The sequence below is a fragment of the Salvelinus alpinus genome, chromosome 10 (genome assembly GCF_045679555.1).
Source record: "Salvelinus alpinus chromosome 10, SLU_Salpinus.1, whole genome shotgun sequence".
Classification (NCBI taxonomy): Eukaryota; Metazoa; Chordata; class Actinopteri; order Salmoniformes; family Salmonidae; genus Salvelinus; species Salvelinus alpinus.
Window position 1 is genome coordinate 61,310,548 of NC_092095.1, and position 14,117 is coordinate 61,324,664.

Genomic DNA, 14,117 nt, shown 5'->3' on the forward strand with positions numbered 1-14,117 from the left:
ATCTATCCTATCCCCTCTGAAGCTCTCCTATCCCCTCTGAAGCTCTCCTATCCCCTGTGAATCTCTCCTATCCCCTCTGAAGCTCTCCTATCCCCTCTGAATCTCTCCTATCCCCTTTGAATCTCTCCTATCCCCTCTGAAGCTCTCCTATCCCCTCTGAATCTCTCCTATCCCCTTTGAATCTTTCCTATCCCCTCTGAAGCTCTCCTATCCCCTCTGAAGTTCCCCTATCCCATCTGAAGCTCACCTATCCCCTCTGAAGCTCTCCTATCCATCTGAAGCTCTCCTATCCCCTCTGAAGCTCTCCTATCCCCTCTGAAGCTCTCCTATCCATCTGAAGCTCTCCTATCCCCTCTGAATCTCTCCTATCCCCTCTGAAGTTCCCCTATCCATCTGAAGCTCTCCTATCCCCTCTGAAGTTCCCCTATCCCTCTGAAGTTCCCCTATCCATCTGAAGCTCTCCTATCCCCTCTGAAGCTCTCCTATCCCCTCTGAATCTCTCCTATCCCCTTTGAATCTCTCCTATCCCCTCTGAAGCTCTCCTATCCCCTCTGAAGTTCCCCTATCCCATCTGAAGCTCACCTATCCCCTCTGAAGCTCTCCTATCCATCTGAAGCTCTCCTATCCCCTCTGAAGCTCTCCTATCCCCTCTGAAGTTCCCCTATCCATCTGAAGCTCTCCTATCCCCTCTGAAGTTCCCCTATCCCTCTGAAGTTCCCCTATCCATCTGAAGCTCTCCTATCCCCTCTGAAGCTCTCCTATCCCCTCTGAGGCTCTCCTATCCCCTCTGAAGCTCTCCTATCCCCTCTGAAGCTCTCCTATCCCCTTTGAATCTCTCCTATCCCCTCTGAATCTCTCCTAACCCCTCTGAAGCTCTCCTATCCCCTCTGAAGCTCTCCTATCCCCTTTGAATCTCTCCTATCCCCTTTGAATCTCTCCTATCCCCTTTGAAGCTCTCCTATCCCATCTGAAGCTCTCCTATCCCCTCTGAAGCTCTCCTATCCCCTCTGAAGCTCTCCTATCCCCTCTGAAGTTCCCCTATCCCTCTGAAGTTCCCCTATCTCTCTGAAGTTCCCCTATCCCTCTGAAGTTCCCCTATCCCTCTGAAGTTCCCCTATCCCTCTGAAGTTCCCCTATCCCTCTGAAGTTCCCCTATCCCTCTGAAGCTCTCCTATCCCCTCTGAAGCTCTCCTATCCCCTCTGAATCTCTCCTATCCCCTCTGAAGTTCCCCTCTCCCTCTGAAGTTCCCCTATCCCATCTGAAGCTCCCCTACCTCCTCTGAAGCTCTCCTACGGCCTCGGAAGCTCCCATCCCTCCTCCCATTCTCTCCCACTCTCTCCCTCATGCTCCTGAACACTGCTGAACTCTCTTTCACTCTCTCCCACGCACACTCCTGGCGTCCTCTACACAAAGGGCAGGGGGTGGTTATTAGCCCAGTACCCTTATTGTTCCACACTACCAATTAGTGTGAGTGTGAAACATGATTCACAGCGTGCACGGTGAAAGATGTTCTACACACAACAGCATCAGTGCTATTTCAAGTGGAGCTGACAGCAATTTAGCAACATGAAATCTTATTAAATCTGTTCATATACACTCCCACAAAGAATATGACACTTTTTAAAACATTTTCTGACAAGCGAGTACCTAGACATGGTCATTTTCACATTTTCATAAATTCTTAGAATGTTTGGGAACTGGGTATACTAAGGCATTTGTGAAAATTCTATAGCAATATAGAATGGGAAAGTCTACACAGACGGTGCACCATAGACAATCAAAGCTACAGTAGGCCTTCATGCAAACAAGCCATTTGCCACAAGGGCCTGCCATCATTCACTTTGAACTGGACTGTGTGTTTACAGGCAGTAGGACCTGTCATCATTCACTATGAACTGGACTGTGTGTTTACAGGCAGTAGGACCTGACATCATTCACTTTGAACTGGACTGTGTGTTTACAGGCAGTAGGACCTGCCATCATTCACTATGAACTGGACTGTGTGTTTACAGGCAGTAGGACCTGCCATCCTTCACTTTGAACTGGACTGTGTGTTTACAGGCAGTTGGACCTGCCATCATTCACTATGAACTGGACTGTGTGTTTACAGGCAGTAGGACCTGTCATCATTCACTATGAACTGGACTGTGTGTTTACAGGCAGTAGGACCTGCCATCCTTCACTATGAACTGGACTGTGTGTTTACAGGCAGTTGGACCTGCCATCATTCACTTTGAACTGGACTGTGTGTTTACAGGCAGTAGGGCCTGCCATCTTTCATTTTGAACTGGACTGTGTGTTTACAGGCAGTTGGACCTGCCATCTTTCACTTTGAACTGGACTGTGTGTTAACAGACAGTAGGACCTGCCATCGTTCACTTTGAACTGGACTGTGTGTTTACAGGCAGTAGGACCTGCCATCATTCACTTTGAACTGGACTGTGTGTTTACAGGCAGTAGGGCCTGCCATCATTCACTTTGAACTGGACTGTGTGTTTACAGACAGTAGGACCTGCCATCTTTCATTTTGAACTGGACTGTGTGTTTACAGGCAGTAGGACCTGCCATCATTCACTTTGAACTGGACTGTGTGTTAACAGACAGTAGGACCTGCCATCATTCACTTTGAACTGGACTGTGTGTTTACAGACAGTAGGACCTGCCATCTTTCATTTTGAACTGGACTGTGTGTTTACAGGCAGTAGGACCTGCCATCATTCACTTTGAACTGGACTGTGTGTTTACAGGCAGTAGGGCCTGCCATCATTCACTATGAACTGGACTATGTGTTTACAGACAGTAGGACCTGCCATCATTCACTTTGAACTGGACTGTGTGTTTACAGGCAGTAGGGCCTGCCATCTTTCACTATGAACTGGACTGTGTGTTTACAGGCAGTAGGGCCTGCCATCATTCACTTTGAACTGGACTGCGTGTTTACAGGCAGTAGGGCCTGCCATCATTCACTATGAACTGGACTGTGTGTTTACAGGCAGTAGGGCCTGTCATCATTCACATTGAAATGGACTGTGTGTTTACAGGCAGTAGGGCCTGCCATCTTTCATTTTGAACTGGACTGTGTGTTTACAGGCAGTAGGGCCTGCCATCATTCACTTTGAACTGGACTGTGTGTTTACAGGCAGTAGGGCCTGCCATCATTCACTTTGAACTGGACTGTGTGTTTACAGGCAGTAGGGCCTGCCATCTTTCATTTTGAACTGGACTGTGTGTTTACAGGCAGTAGGACCTGCCATCATTCACTTTGAACTGGACTGTGTGTTTACAGGCAGTAGGACCTGTCACCATTCACTTTGAACTGGACTGTGTGTCTACAGGCAGTAGGACCTGCCATCGTTCACTTTGAACTGGACTGTGTGTTTACAGGCAGTAGGGCCTGCCATCTTTCACTTTGGACTGAACTGTGTGTTTACAGGCAGTAGGACCTGCCATCTTTCACTTTGGACTGGACTGTGTGTTTACAGGCAGTAGGACCTGCCATCATTCACTTTGAACTGGACTGTGTGTTTCCAGGCAGTAGGGCCTGCCATCATTCACTTTGAACTGGACTGTGTGTTTACAGGCAGTAGGGCCTGCCATCATTCACTTTGAACTGGACTGTGTGTTTACAGGCAGTAGGGCCTGCCATCTTTCACTTTGGACTGGACTGTGTGTTTACAGGCAGTAGGGCCTGTCATCATTCACTATGAACTGGACTGTGTGTTTACAGGCGGTAGGGCCTGTCATCATTCACTATGAACTGGACTGTGTGTTTACAGGCAGTAGGGCCTGCCATCATTCACTTTGAACTGGACTGTGTGTTTACAGGCAGTAGGGCCTGCCATCATTCACTTTGAACTGGACTGTGTGTTTACAGGCAGTAGGGCCTGCCATCATTCACTTTGAACTGGACTGTGTGTTTACAGGCAGTAGGACCTGCCATCTTTCACTTTGGACTGGACTGTGTGTTTACAGGCAGTAGGGCCTGCCATCTTTCACTTTGAACTGGACTGTGTGTTTACAGGCAGTAGGGCCTGTCATCATTCACTATGAACTGGACTGTGTGTTTACAGGCAGTAGGACCTGTCATCATTCACTATGAACTGGACTGTGTGTTTACAGGCAGTTTGAACTGGACTGTGTGTTTATAGCGGTTCGTGTTCAAACAACTGGTAGAGGTACTGAAACTCCATCATTATTATTCATCTGACCTTAATAAAATCTCATTATTATTTTCAATCAATCAAATGTATTTATAAAGTCCTTCTTACATCAGCTGATGTCACAAAGTTCTGTACAGAAACCCAGCCTAAAACCCCAAACAGCAAGCAATGCAGGTGTAGAAGCATAAAAACCTTTACATTCTACTGGATGGAGAGAGATTCAGGCTTCAGGATCATACGATACCCTCGAGATTGTCAGAAAGGAGCATTGACATCAAGAGTGACATTCAAGCAACTATAACCACCACCTACACTACTCCAAGAGCCAATTGGAGGGGAATCTCGTGGAAATCAGATTTTGATCATCCGTAGCAGCAGCACCTGGCTCCATCCAGCAGACAGACAGGCAGACAGACAGGCAGGCACAGAGGATGTGATGTGCAGATAGACTCCAGATGCCAGGGACTGACTGACTGACACAGTGAATGGGGCTGAGGGGAAAGCTGACACGGCTCAGGAGACAGATTCTCTCCCTGGCATGGAGCTTTTTCTCCCCTCTCAGCTCATTTCCAGCCATATCTTATGTGGCGGAGAGAGAGATAACTGCCTCTTAACTCCACCCAGCCAGCCCCGGGGACTTGGGACCAACGACGAGACGCCCGGATTATGGATCCCATTCTCTCTTTTTTCTCTTTATTTCTCACTCTGTTTTCTCATTTGTGCCGTGTCTTTCTTCTGCACAGGAATTGATGTGTATTACAGAAACTCTAAATAAGCTAAACATTGTGTCGATCACTCTAAACCCCAGCACTACAGAGCTGATTCAAATAATCTACTCATCATCAAGCGTTGATTATTTGAATCAGCTGTGTAGTGCTAGAACAAAAACTAAAGCTTGCTGTAAACTAAATATTACATTTAGTGATATGAAATTTCCCCATTACAGGCAGGCACACAGACGCACACTTGTGTACATGCAATCTGGGACATAGACCGGCCAGTCTATCTCATTAGTTGTCATTGAGTGACAACTTACATTTTCTATACCAACCAACAGTAGGGCCATGCGGTTGCGGCCGGTTGCAGCCGGCCGCAACCGGGAGATCCGTGGGGCGACGCACAATTGGCATAGCGTCGTCCGGGTTAGGGAGGGTTTGGCCGGTAGGGAGGGTTTGGCCGGTAGGGATATCCTTGTCTCAGTATGTAAAAATGTAATAAAATGTATGCACTCTACTGTAAGTCGCTCTGGATAAGAGCGTCTGCTCTTGGCCGGTAGGGATATCCTTGTCTCAGTATGTAAAAAAATATAAAAAAAAAATGTAATAAAAATGTATGCACTCTACTGTAAGTCGCTCTGGATAAGAGCGTCTGCTAAATGACTAAAATGTAAAATGTATGTGCTGTGAGCCCACAATATCCCCACGGTAACCCAAAACACCATCAAAGCCAGAGAGCCAGAGAGGCTAGCCACTAGAGCCCATACTAAGCTGGACTGATCAAGGAGCGGCCATTAAAAGTATGTTGAGAAACTCAAAGAGGTGATTCAGCATCATTCATTAGTGTCTCATCTCATCTCCCCATCCGTCCCCAGGGGTTTGGGGCTCAGATGTCTGTGAGATGGCAGATAGCAGTGGCGGATAATTGGCAGTTCAAAGGTAATAGGGATTTATTTGACCATCTCTCTCTGGTTCTGAAACGTTCCGCCATGTTGCAGCCCCCTTGTCAGATTATTAGGAGCAGAAACCAGGTAAACATAAAGGGACCTGTGAATCTGGTTGATGTGTATCTTTTCCCCACATGAATTATGGTAAACGTCTCTAAACTTCAGCTATTTGGGAGACTAGGGGCAAATCAATGGCTTAGAATTGCAGGATGCACCTTGAGTGTGACAGTTAGTGTGCCCATTGAGGTGAGTTATGTTGTGGAGCAACATGGCGCAGTACCATTCCTGTCCACAAGAGTTCACTATGGAGCTACAGAACAGGTACAGACCTTTTACTGACGCAAAAAAAAAAGCAAAGCATGTTGGTAGGTTCAGCTCTGAGAGGAATCATTATTCCCCTCTTGCTACTCCACAAAAATACTGTACCTTTATTCCTGGGGGATTGGAAATCACCCCATTTTATTCTATCATGCAGGCTCTAATGTACCATTATTCGTGTATGTACATAATATACTGCAAATTCCCAGCATCAGATAATGGAGTTTATGCACATAATAATCACAAAGTGGGAGTACCTTTATTGACATGTTAATCTAGGTAGGCCAATATCACACTGACTACACAGAAGAACACACACACACACACACACACACACACACACACACACACACACACACACACACACACACACACACACACACACACACACACACACGCACACACACACACACACACACACACACACACCCTCTCTCTCATTCCTCTTCCTCTCACTCCCTTCCTCTCTCCCCTCTTCCTCTCTCTCCTTCCCATCCTCTCTCTTTCTCCCTTTCTCATTTCCTCTCTCTCCCTTTCTCTCTCTCTCTCTCCCCGTCTCCCTCTCTCTCTCTCTCTCCCTCTCCCTTACTCATTCCCCCCGCCCTCTCTTCCTTATCTTCCTCTGCCTTCCTTAAGCCTCTCTTAGTCACAGTAATAAGGTAAAAAGCTGCAGCATTGGCATCACCGCTCTGAGCGGAGGAAGGAAGCAGTCGATCCGATGGGATGCCCGATCGCCAGAGGAACACACACGCACACATAACAGGCACACACACACGCACACACTGGTCTCAATGAGCATACTGTACATGTAGGTACATGTCCAGACCATATATGCCTCAAAGAAGTACGGCCTGAGAGGCAAGTAATGAGGGCCCATGAGGTCTGTTCCAGATCATTGTATAACCCTGAGGTCTGTTCCAGATCATTGTATAACCATGAGGTCTGTTCCAGATCATCGTATAACCCTGAGGTCTGTTCCAGATCATTGTATAACCCCGAGGTCTGTTTCAGATCATCGTATAACCCCGAGGTCTGTTCCAGATCATCGTATAACCTCGAGGTCTGTTCCAGATCATCGTATAACCCTGAGGTCTGTTCCAGATCATTGTATAACCCTGAGGTCTGTTCCAGATCATCGTATAACCCCGAGGTCTGTTCCAGATCATCGTATAACCCCGAGGTCTGTTCCAGATCATCGTATAACCCTGAGGTCTGTTCCAGATCATCGTATAACCCTGAGGTCTGTTCCAGATCATCGTATAACCCTGAGGTCTGTTCCAGATCATCGTATAACCCTGAGGTCTGTTCCAGATCATTGTATAACCCTGAGGTCTGTTCCAGATCATCGTATAACCCTGAGGTCTGTTCCAGATCATCGTATAACCATGAGGTCTGTTCCAGATCATCGTATAACCATGAGGTCTGTTCCAGATCATCGTATAACCATGAGGTCTGTTCCAGATCATCGTATAACCCTGAGGTCTGTTCCAGATCATCGTATAACCCTGAGGTCTGTTCCTGATCATCGTATAACCATGAGGTCTGTTCCTGATCATCGTATAACCCTGAGGTCTGTTCCAGATCATCGTATAACCCAGAGGTCTGTTCCAGATCATCGTATAACCCTGAGGTCTGTTCCAGATCATCATATACAAACACTATATAGGCCTATACTGTACTGTACTTCCTGTACTACCCCCCCTTCTAGCTCTGACTCTACTGACAGCTACTTAATTGAGGACAAATGTGCTTTCTATGCATGTGATATGCGGTTGTCCCACCGAGCTGTCTCAAGATGAATGCACTGTAAGTCTCAAGATGAATGCACTGTAAGTCTCTCTGGATAAGAGAGTCTGCTAAATTACTCAAATGTAAAATGTAAATGGTGGCGTTCCTCTGCTCAGACGTTGTGAGCATATACCAATGGTTGCATGCCACGTCATCGACTGTGCCGTCGGGCACCAAATTGCTATAACATTTGATTGTGGTTGGCTGATAGGTAAAATACCTATCCGTGTATTGTAAGATCTGTCAGGCATCAGATCTGGGCAGAGGAACGCGCCCACTATAAAGCCCAAGACTGTACTGTACATTACAAACACAAGTCTAAGTCAAGCACTGACCAAGCATATTCCTTGTTTTGTATGTGGACTCATCTGCTAACAGCAGAGCAGTTTGTAAGTGAGGAAGCTTTCCCTTTCTAGTATAGCTGTCCTGAATAAATGACGCTTCAGTTACAATTGGAGAAAGATTTCAAAGTGAAGGAACTCTGCTTTGGAGACTTTCAGTGCCTTTGAAATCCCAGCTGTAATGACATTGAAAGTGTTTTTAATCCTCCTACTCTTCCTTCATGGAGAGAGGAAGAGAATTTACTGCTGAACCATTAAGCCCAATAACAGGGTTCAAAACAAAAGCATCATTTAATGTTCACAGCAGTCCTGCTTCTCTGACTGAGTATGTGTGTGTGTGTGTGTGCACTGTGCCTGTGTGAGTGTGTGTGTGTGTGTGTGATCGTGAGTGTGCATGTGTGTCCTCTGATTGACTAAGTGTGTGTGGCTGTGTGTGTGTGTGTGGCTGTGCAGGGACACACTTGGATGCATAGGGCTAATGGTTTCTCTATGCTTCTCATGATGCTTTGTTGTCCTCTTTCACCCAGTATAAGCTGCTACTTACACTACTGTGACCACCACATTCAATTAGCCAGCTCTCTGCTGTCTCACTCATGGCCCATCCACGACTAGACACATATTTCCATTGGACATCATTACCAAAATTGGCTGGCGTGACGTTTCTCTCATTAAGGAAACACTGTGAGTTTATGGAGCGTCACAATAGCAATAACTAAACCACCGTGCCTAGTCTAAACCATTCTGAAGAGTTCTCGGCCATGCACGGAGTAAATTGATGATTTCTACTACAGTACACAGCAGACCAGACCGGCACTCTTCATTATGATCGTTGTTGACATGTAACGTTAGGAGATCGTTGTTGATTTGGTTGTAAACCGCTGTCTGTAACACATTGAATGGTTGTGTTGATTTGGTTGTAAACCGCTGTCTGTAACACATTGAATGGTTGTGTTGATTTCCAATCAGAGGGCAAGTACACTGCAATCGAATGCGAGCTTATAGAGATCAATGTACAGTATGGATGTGTGCCTGGCTTGACATAGAGGATCGATCGGGTTATACTGCACCATGGACTCTGAAGGTATAGAGAGAGTTGGAGAGAGAGAAAGAGAGAGAGAGACCACATCCAAATAATGCATGTCTGGTAGACCACAGCCTGACATTTTCAAAAGATCAACAGCCTCTCCTGCATTGATATTTCCAACAATGCAACGCATTTAAGCACAAAGGGTGATTAATACAAAAGCCCACTGCTCTAATGGATGATCATTGTACCGATATGTCTGATTCAGATATGGAACAGAACACTAATAATAATAGTAATAATCATGGATTGGATTTATATAGCTCCTTTTTACCAGTCAAAGCGCACTACGACTCTCATTTGAGACCAGGTCATTGCTTAACTCGCTAATGAAGTGTTTCGATGCTAACCAATCGATAACCATCAATACTTATTTTATTAATTTCGAAAACACACATTTTGTTTACCCTAAGTTTCTTTAAGAAATTCCACTCCACCACTTCAAGGACTAGTGTCCTCTCTAAAATGTTGACGCTATCCAGAGTCGACAGACAGGCAGGGGTGAAAGAGCTCACTCAAGGAGAAAAGGGAATCGCTATCAGCCCATCTGCACATTCACTGAGCATTCACTATAAACCCCGGACACCTATGGCTTTAGCCAGGCCCATGGGAAGGTCTGGAGAATTTCTAAGCAGCGCTCAGAGGGGAGGGCTACTGAAGCAAGGCCAGACAGAGATCTAGACACAGCACAACACAGTGGGGTCCTTCAGGCACTGCTGGGTCAGACTCTGTGGGCCCCACTGGCTCAGTGTAAAAGTTTCCTCCCTGTAGGCACAGATCTAGGATCAGTTTTACCCTCCCTTAATCCTCACCTTAACCATTAGGGGAGAAATTACCCAAACGGACCTTACATCAGTGCTGAGGGGTGACCTCACCTGACTTCCCTAACCCCAAAAACTACTTGGCAGCCCTCCAAACCTCCATGGCCAAGCTCCGAGTCAGTCCCTGTATGGTCCAGTGGAGCGAGGAGGCTGCGAGTGGAGCCAGGCTAGCCAGAGATGGCTCACTGCCTACCCAGGGACAGCTCACTAAGCTCAGGCTGTGTCCCACACCTCCAGCCCCTGACTCCCTGGGCCCTGGAAGTCCATCTAATAACAAACCAACAGCATAGTGCTGTAGTGTAGCTCGTAGGCTATACTGTAGGTGCTTTTCCCAGGGCGTTGGCCATTGTGTGGAGGATCAATGGGACACGTGAGTAGAATGTGGAGGAGGGTTGTCTGAGTCAGTGAAGCGAGGACTTTGATGGGTGGAGGGGCTGTAGAAGCCAAAGGAGAAATGTTGCTCCTTATCCCCACAAATCCCTGTTGAAGGAGGGAGAGGGGAATCAAAGTCTCTTTCGCTTTTCCTCTTTCTATCTCCCTCTCTCTCAGGATAATTTCTCCCTCTCCTTTAGGATATGAGAGTAGAGAGGGCTGACAGTTTGCCGTGGCCTCAGAGGCAACTGTGCGGGCTGACACTCAGGAGCACAGATTTCCCGTCTGCTGTCCCCCCCTTACTTTCCCTATCCCTCTATCTGTCTCCTCTTCCTCTCTTCCGCTCCCCTTGCTCTCATACTCTCCCTTGCTTTTTATCTACTCTCGTTCTGCCTCCCTCCATCTCTCTTTCTCTCCTAAAGCGAGTCCCGGGAGGGCAGCAGCCAGGGCCACATTATGGATGCAGATTCAGGAGCGTAACAAACAAAGGGGCCAGACGTGTGCTGGTGCAGTGGCTGGGGAGTAGGGATTCTGCAGCAGCCAGGGCTACAGGAAAATATCCTACAGGAGAGAAGAGCTTGGAACCCCTGACCAGACCAAATGGCTTCAATGAGGAAGTGAAACGACCAGTAAGGAGAAGGACAAGGACACAGTAATACGAACTCTGTGACCCAAAAGGTTATAGTGCCGGCTGTCTTCATTTGTCTCAACTTTCACATGTAATGTATCTTTGACTGAAGGCAGATTTGAAATTCTCTCTATGTGATTCTATTTTTGAAGAAAGTCCTCAAAAGGAATAAAGGAATGACCTTTGAGGCTGGCTTCTCCATGACTTTGATTAGGCCCAAATCTCATAATCACTGACCATTCTGACTTCTACATCTAAATCCATGACCGTCTCATTTCTTCTGCCCTCGGCTCTTCTGATGGTTGACTGAAATTGCAGCAAAAGCGCCTTGGCATCACGAATCAATTCGCTGGTCACGCTTTCCCACCAATACCACCCTTTCCTGCTGCATACAGACAGAATCCACACCATCGACCCCTTTAAATTGTCCCTCTAGGGCCTCTGTACTGTAGTCTCCCCCAGTGTGGAGAAGTTGCTCTCCTCCCTTCCTCCTCTAGGTGACATTTGTATAACCATCCAATTCAGCTAAACACATGGTAGCAGTTTAGAGCCTTTTCAACTTTATAGATACCTCTTTATGTGTGTGCTGTGCTGTGCAGTCCGCCGTTGCACCGCGGACTTTGACAATTCAGATAACCTTGTGTTTCTTCAAAAAATTGCTTGTCTTAAAAAACCCAGGCACTTAAGCCGCCGTTCGCAATCCATTTAATTAAAACAATACGATAAATTACAAGCAATGCTATCAAGGGAGTGAGAAGTCAACCGGACGTAGCTAAATTATGACCTTGCGCAGGAGTCGAGAGAACATTTTAAGGGGATATCATGACACATGCATAAATTTAAGGCCAGAAGTGCTGATGTGTCAATCATTCGCCGTCCCAGAGTGCATTGCGCCAGACGGCGTGTACAGAACAAGTCCATATTTCATGCTCCGTGGGAGCCGCTATATGTAAATTCATGTGGGCATCATGGATGGGAAACAACATATTTGGATGGCCTGAAACGTATGTTACAGATCTTGTATGATCTTTGTGTTGCCTCAAGGTAAGATGGAATCACATAACGTTACATTATAATAGTACACGTCAATCACAATATATCACAGTACGGTTACAATATCACTTCTATGAGGCCTATGTACTGGCCGCCTAATCAATATATCTTCCTACGGTATAATGAAAAGACACTTTTGAGAAGGAAAGATAAAGTTTTTTTTTTAAACTTCTCCTTGTGTAATCTTCTTGGTCCCTGAAGATGCTTGTGAGTAATGCCATTCTGTTTATGCGTAAGCCTCAAAACATTCCAAATCCATCATTTCATTAAGCCCTAATCTGTCAACAGTCTCACATTTCAGCATGACTTCCAATATATTCTTTCCTGCTTTCTCCAAACCCTGGTAATCAATTCTGATGAGTCCCTGACAGGAGGATGACATGAGAGAAAAGGTTATACTGTGTGTGTGTGTGATAGAGAAACAGAGTGAGAGAGATCTAAGTAAGACAGCGAGATGTGTAAGAGAATATGTCTGAATATGTGTGCGTGTATAAAGGTGGCCCAGCTAGGGTGACAGCACAGGGAACATGCTGATGAGCTCTCCCCGAGCACTGATCGTATTATCTCTCCCCCTCTTCTCCCTCCCTCTCCCTTTCTCTCTCTCCTTCTCTCTGCAGGTATTAGGCCTCCTATCCCAGTGACTGACACTTTCCTCAATCACGGCTACAGTATTTGCATTCATAATGACCGTGGCACCCTGCCTGGACCAGTGGGAGCTGTCACAGCGCACCCTGAATCATTTGAGCCGACGCACCGTAACTTGGACAGACTGGCCCTGACAATAACATTTTCAACAGTGGCCTTGTCACAAAATGACAATTTTAATGACACAGGCTACCTACTGCAACACTTAACCAAATTGACTCAGGATGGCTTCAATCATATTTTCTAAAAGAGAGGGAGAGGGGAGAGATGGGGGTTCCGTCTGTAGGAAGTACCATAGAGTTTGACGGACGGATGGATGTGTGGAGCTGTCAGGATTGGGATGTGTCCCACTGGGCCTGCTCTTGCACTGCACCCTGGGATACTGGGGTGACTGGTTGGGATCCACACTGAGTCTGTAAATGACAGGAGGATGGAGATGGGTTCCCACTTTGAATGTTGATTGGTTCAGAGTGGTGCAGTGGTGGGGGGTGGGACGGAGACCCCCTGCTATGGATCAATGGTGCAGGGAGACAGATACAGGACTGCAGAGTGGGTTATATGGAAATGGACTAGTGAGAACAGTACAGTACATAAAATATACATTTTATCCTATAATGTGAGATGATTATGAACCTCAATATACAGTAACGTAAACTCACTCACTTTTGTACATCGCCTTGGTCCGTACAATTTCCCTTATTTTAGCGCCCCAAAAACGTAATACTTCCAGATCAACTGTAATGTCAATACCATTGTAAAGCACAATTTCTCCCCTTTCCAACAGCATTCATGCCGAGACCTCCACGCTGCCCGTTTCTGCATGATTCAAGAAGGCAATGAGCTCCGTCGGGTCTTTAAAAAAATGGCGGGTGGGGAAGCGAAACTAATGCGTGGTAGTGTGAAGGAGAGAAGATGTGTGGAAAAACTGCTTTTTTTCACTCGATCTGTCCAACTTATCACCTTATCGCCTCTAAAATGTAGATAAAACACTATAAAGAGTTTATATAATGTGTCATTACATACCTATTTGAAGGTTTGTGTCGAATTTGAATCGGGTTTTTAGGGCGGTGCTAAAGTGATCTTCAGAAGTAAACAGCGGCTTTGAGAATCATGATCGCTTGCAGTGATGAAGCAAAAAATTACTAGGTATCCATTCCCCTTACCTCCGTCACTGTCCATTTCTTGTTTTTAAACGATGAGAGAAGTGCTACACCTGGTGGAGAGAGATTGTAAGACAGAAATA

The 14,117-nt window shown here is 46.3% G+C and overlaps 1 protein-coding gene across 5 annotated transcripts in view; it reads right to left on the bottom strand.

The window, feature by feature from the left end:
- The window catches only part of LOC139532520 (interleukin-1 receptor accessory protein-like 1), a 377,293-nt gene that overhangs the window by 101,578 nt on the left and 261,598 nt on the right, over window positions 1–14,117 (bottom strand). The gene's annotated exons all lie outside the window — the stretch shown is intronic.